The sequence below is a fragment of the Rattus norvegicus genome, chromosome 4, assembly GCF_036323735.1.
Source record: "Rattus norvegicus strain BN/NHsdMcwi chromosome 4, GRCr8, whole genome shotgun sequence".
Classification (NCBI taxonomy): Eukaryota; Metazoa; Chordata; class Mammalia; order Rodentia; family Muridae; genus Rattus; species Rattus norvegicus.
Window position 1 is genome coordinate 166,205,527 of NC_086022.1, and position 6,279 is coordinate 166,211,805.

Consider the following 6,279-nt stretch of genomic DNA (forward strand, 5'->3'; position numbering starts at 1 on the left):
ATAGCCAAAACACCAAATGCACAAAACAAAGAAAGAATATTAAAGGCAGTAAGGGAAAAAGGCCAAGTAACATATAAAGGTAGACCTATCAGAATTATACCAGACATCTCACCACAGACTGTGAAACCCAAAAGATCCTGGACAGATGTCATACAGTCCCTAAGAGAACAAAAATGGCAACCCAGGTTACTGTACCCAGCAAACTCTCAATTAACATAGATGGAGAAACCAAGCTATTCCATGACAAAACCAAATTTACACAGTATCTTTCTTCAAATTGAGCCCTACAAAAGATAATAAATGGTAAAGCCCAACATAAGGAGGCAAGCTATACCCTAGAAGAAGTAAAAAACTAATTGTCTTGGCAACTAAACAAAGAGAAGACAAGCACACAAACATAATCACACCTCCAAATGTGCAGATAACATTAAGCAACAATCACTATTCAATATTATCTCTTATCATCAATGGACTCAATTCCCCAATAAAAAGACACAGATTAACAAACTTGGTAGATAATGAGGACCCAGAATTTTGTTGCCTACAGGAATAACACCTCAGAGACAAAGACAGACACTACTTCAGAGTAAAAGCCTGGAAAAAAAAATCTTTCCAAGCAAGTCATCTGAAGAAGCAAGCTGGAGTAGCCATTCTAATTTAGAAAAAAATCGATTTTCAACTAAAAGTCATCAAAAAAGATAAGGAAGGACACTTATATTCATCAAAATAAAAATTCACCAAGATGAGCTCTCAAACCTAAATATTTATGCTTCAAATACAGGGGCACCTACACACATAATAGAAACCGTACTAAAGCTCAAAGTAAGCATTGCACCTAACACAACAATAGCAGGCGATTTCAACACCCCATTATCATTAGTGGACAGATCATGGAACAGAAATAAACAGAGACATAGACAGACTAATAGAATTTGTGATTCAAATGGACTTAACATATATTTACATAACATTCTATCCTAAAACAAAAGGACATACTTTCTTCTCACCACCTCATTGTACTTTCTCCAAAACTGACCACATAATTGGGCACAAAACAGGACTCAACAGATACAAAAAGATAGAAATAATCCCATGTGTCCTATCAAACCACCACGGGCTAAACCCGGTCTTCAATAACAATAAGGAAAGAATGCCCACATACACATGGAAGTTGAACAATCCTCTAATCAATGATAACACGGTCAAGGTAAAAAAAAAGAAAGACATTAAAGAAATCTTAGAATTTAATGAAAATTAAGGTACAACATATCCAAACTTATGGGACACAGTGAAAATTGTGATATGAGGAAAACTCATCCTTTTGAGTGCCTGCAGAAAGAAACAGGAGAGTATATATATATATATATATATATATATATATATATATATATATATATATCAGCAGTTTCACAGCACACTTAAAAGTTCTAGAACAAAATGAAGCAAATACACACAAGAGGAGTAGAGTAGAAGGCAGGAAAAAAATCAAACTCAGAGCTGAAATCAACCAAGTAGAAACAAAATGGACTATTCAAAGAATCACCAGAACCAAAAGCTGGTTCTTTGTGAAAATCAACAAGACAGATAAATCTTTAGTCAAACTAACCAGAGGACACAGAAAGTGTGTTCAAATTAACAAAATCAGAAATGAAATGGGAGACATAACAACAGAATCAGAGGAAATTCAAAAAACCATCGGATCCTACTACAAAACCCTATATTAAACAAAACTTGAAAATCTGGAGTAAATGGACAATTTCCTAGACAAATACCAGGTACTAAAGCTAAATCAGGAACAGATAAACAATTAAACAACTCCATACCTACTAAAGAAATAAAAGCAGTTGTTGAAAGTCTCCCAACCAAAAAGTGCCCAGGTCCAGATGTGTTCAGTGCTGAATTCTATAAGACCTTCATAGAAGACCACCTACCAATACTATCCAAACTAATTGACAAATTTGAGACAGACATAGTGCTGCCAAATTCCTTTTATGAAGCCACAATTACTCTTATACCTAAACCAAACAAAGACCCAACAAAGAAAGAGAACTTCAGACCAATTTCCCTTATGAATATTGATGCAAAAATACCCAATAAAATTCTTTCAAATCGATTCCAAGAGCACATCAAAACAATCGTCCATCGTGATCAACTAGCTTCATTCCAGGGATGCAGGGATGGTTTAATATATGGAAAATCATCAACATAATCCACTATATAATAACTGAAATATAAAAACCACATGATCATTTCATTAGATGCTGAGAAAGCATTTGAAAAAATTCTAAATCCCTTCATGATAAAATGTCCTGGAAAGAACAGGAATTCAAGGCCCATACCTAAACATAGTAAAATCCATATAGAGCAAAACAGTGGCTAACATGAAAATAAATTTAGAGAAACTTGAAGCAATCTCACTAAAATCTGTGGCCAGACAAGGCTGCCCACACTCCCCCTACTTATTCGATATAGTTCTTAAAGTCCTAGTCAGAGCAATAAGACAACAAAAGGAAATCAAAGGGATAAAGACTGGAAAAAAACAAGTCACAATATCACTATTTGCAGATTATATGATAGTATATTTAAGTGATCCCAAAAGTTCCACCAGAGATCTACTAAACCTAATAAGCAACTTTAGCATTGTGGATGGGTATAAAATTAACTGAAATAAATCAGTAGCATTCCTCTACACAAAAGAAAAACAAGCTGAGAAAGAAATTAGGGAAACAACACCCTTCATAATAGTCTGAAATAATATAAAATACCTCAGTGTGACTTTAACCAAGCAAGTGAAAGATCTGTGTGCTAAGAACTTAGAGCCTCTGAAGAAAGAAATTGAAAAAGATCTTAGAATATTAAAAGATCTCCCATGCTCATGGACAGGCAGGATTAGCATAGATTTGAAGACTCAGAAATGAACCCACACACATATGGTCACTTGATTTTAGACAAAAGAACCAAAACCATCTAATGAAAAAATGATAGCATTTTCAGCAAATGGTGTTGTTTCAACTGGAGGTCAGCATGTAGAAGAATGCAGTTTGATCCATTCTTATCACCCTGTACAAAGCTTAAGTCCAAGTGAATCAAGGACCTCCACATCAAACCAGATACTCTCAAACTAATAGAAAAAAAGTGGGGAAGAATCTCAAACACATAGGCACTGGAGAAAATTTCGTGAATAAAACACCAATGGCTTATGGTCTTAGATCAATAATTGACAAATGGGGTCTCCTAAAACTGCAAAGCTTCTGTAAGACAAAAGACACTGTTGTAAAGACAAAACAGCAACCAACAGATTGGGAAAAGATCTTTACCAATCCTACAACAGATAGAGGGTTATATATAAAATATACAAATACTTATGAAGTTAGACTGCAGGGAGACAAATAATTCTATTAACAATGGGGTTCAGAGCTAAACAAAGAATTCACAGGTAAGGAATATTGAATGGCTGAGAAGCACTTAAAGAAATGTTCAGCATCTTTAGTCATAAGGGAAATGCAAATCAAAACAATCCTGAGTTTCCACCTCACACCAGTCAGAATGTGTAAGATAAAATCTCAGGTGACAGCACATGCTGGCAAGGATGTTGAGAAACAGAAACACTACTCCATTGTTGGTGGGATTGCAAACTGGTGCAACCACTAGGAAAATCAGTCTGAAGTTTTCAGAGAAAATTTTACATTGTAGTACCTGATGATACAGCTAAACTACTCCTGGCTATATGCCCAAATTTTGCTCTAACATGTGACAAAGACAAATGCTCCACTATGTTCATAGCAGCCTTCTTTATAATAGGAAGAAGCTGGAAAGAATTCAGATTCCCTTCTACAGAGGAATGGATACAGAAAATGTGGTGCATCTACACAATGGAATACTACTCAACTATCAAAAACAATGACTTTATGAAATTCATTGGCAAATGAATTGAACTGGAAAATATCATCCTTTGTGAGGTAAGCCAATCACAGGAAAACACACATGGTATGTACTCATTGATAAGTGGATATTAGCCTAAATTCTGGAATTACCCTAGATGTACAGAACACATGAAACTCAAGAAGATGATCAAAATGCAGATGTTTCACTCCTTCTTTTAAAGGAGAACAAGAATACCCTTAGGAGGATATTGGGAGGAAAATTTTAGAACAGAGACTGAAGTAATGTCCATTCAGAACCTTCCCCACATGTTTCCCATACATGTACAACCACCAAACTAGATAAGGTGGATGAAGCAAGGAAGTGCAAGCTGACAGGAACCGGACATAGATCTCTCCTGAGAGACACAGCAAGAATACAGCAAATACATAGGCGATTGCCAGCAGCAAACCACTGAACTGAGAACGGGACCCCCATTGAAGGAATCAGAGAAAGGACTGAAAGAGCAGAAGGGGCCTGAGATTCCATATCAACAACAATGCCAACCAACCATAGCTCTGGGACTAAGCCACTACCCAAAGACTATACATGGACTGACCGTGAGCTCCAACTGCATCGGTAGCAATGAATAGCCTAGTATTAGGACCAGTGGAAGTGGAAGCCCTTGGTCCAGCCAATGCTGGACCCCCAGTGAACGGGATTCTTGTGGGGATGGATTTAATGGGAGGGGGGAGAATGGGTAGGGGAACACTTATAAATAAGAGGAGGGACGGTTAGGGGGGTGTTGGCCTGGAAACTGGAAAAGGAATAACATTTGAAATGTAATTAAGAAATACCCAATTTAATAAATATGGAAAAATATCAAAATCAAACAGAAGATCACATACCTACCACAGCATTCAAAATTCCACATGAAATAATGCTACACTAAAGAAAGACAGGCAACCAGTAAGTCATCTCTAAATTCTGCATCTGTATGTCTGATATCAAAGCAGTCTTTTTAATCCTCATTCCTTTTTCATCTTTGTTGACAGCAACAAATGTATTCGACCTGGGCTGGTTCCATCCCCTGTTAGCAGCTTTTGCAGCTATACCATCTGTAGCACTCTAAGGTATGGTTGACTCTACACTACTGCTGCTACGGTTCTTGGTGTTCATTCCCTGATACTGGCATCTCTAATATGCTGGGGTCTTCTGCAGAAATTAGGCTTCAACAAAAACTTCTTCTTCTCTTTATGGTGCCAAACCTCAATTTCTTTGTATGACCCCTTCAGTCCTGGGATATCAACTGCTACTGAGGCTATACCTTTACCAATGGCCTTCTCTAGTCTTTTATGGTGCTGAGTCTCAGTTATTCTCCATGACCCCTTCATACCATCAAAATGAGAACAAACTGGGTGATTCTTGCACCTTACACAGTTCAGCTAATGTGAGAAATACAACCTGGGTTCTCTCAAACACGGCTACTTTATGCTCTCAGAAAATACTTCCCAGAAGAATTAACTCACTGCAGTGATGCTGCTCTCTTCTCAATTCCTGCTAAAATCTTAGATCCAACTAAATGGAATCAAATGTCCCAGTATTTCCTTTGTGTTTTTCTCTAAACCCACTTCCTTGTGGCTGAAGAAGGCAAATATTACTACTATCTGTGGCTGAGACATACGCCTCCTCCATATTATATTACCAGCTTTCTTATTTCTATCTCCCACACTGCCTAATATTGGGTGATCTGAAAGGTGATCTTTAGATTTTTCTTGAACTCAAAGGTCTGTATGGCTTTGAAACGTGAATTCTGAGATGAAAAGTATGTATCACCAGGTCTGGACTTAAACTTTTCTAGACCTAGAAGCTGTTCTGCCCTTGGAAGACTAAAAATGATCCCATGCATCCTAGCAAATTACCACGGACTAAGGCTGGTCTTCAATAACAAGAAAAACAACAGAAAGCCCACATATACATGGAAGCTGAACAATCCTCTATTCTGATAAATTGGTGAAAAGAAAGTGAAGAAAGAAATTAAAGACATTTTAGACTTTAATGAAAATAAAGGCAGAACATACCCAAATATATGGGACACAATGAGAGCAGTGCTAAGAGGAAAATTCATAACTCTGAGTGCCTACCCAAAGAAACTGCAAGAGCATACATTAACAGCTTGATAATTCATCTTAAAGCTCTAGAAAAAAAGAGAAGCAAATGCAACAGAGAGGAATAAAAAGGAGGAAATAATGAAAATCAGGGCTGACATCAACCAAGCAGAAACAAAACGAACTATACAAAGATGAAAGAAAACCAGGAGCTGTCTCTTCGAGAAAACGAACAAGATAGATAGACCCTAAGCCAGACTAACCATAGGGCACAGAGAGAGTACCCAATTTGACAAAATCAGAAATGAAA

The 6,279-nt window shown here is 37.0% G+C and overlaps 1 protein-coding gene across 2 annotated transcripts in view; it reads right to left on the reverse strand.

The window, feature by feature from the left end:
• Ly49i2 (Ly49 inhibitory receptor 2) overlaps positions 1-1,339 on the reverse strand; it is a 50,805-nt gene extending 49,466 nt beyond the window's left edge. For both annotated transcript variants that reach the window (XM_063285636.1, XM_063285635.1), the window contains exon 1: positions 1-1,339. This exon is cut by the window's left edge. The gene's annotated coding sequence lies outside the window, so the exon portion shown is untranslated.
• Between the last annotated feature and the right edge of the window lie 4,940 nt (positions 1,340-6,279).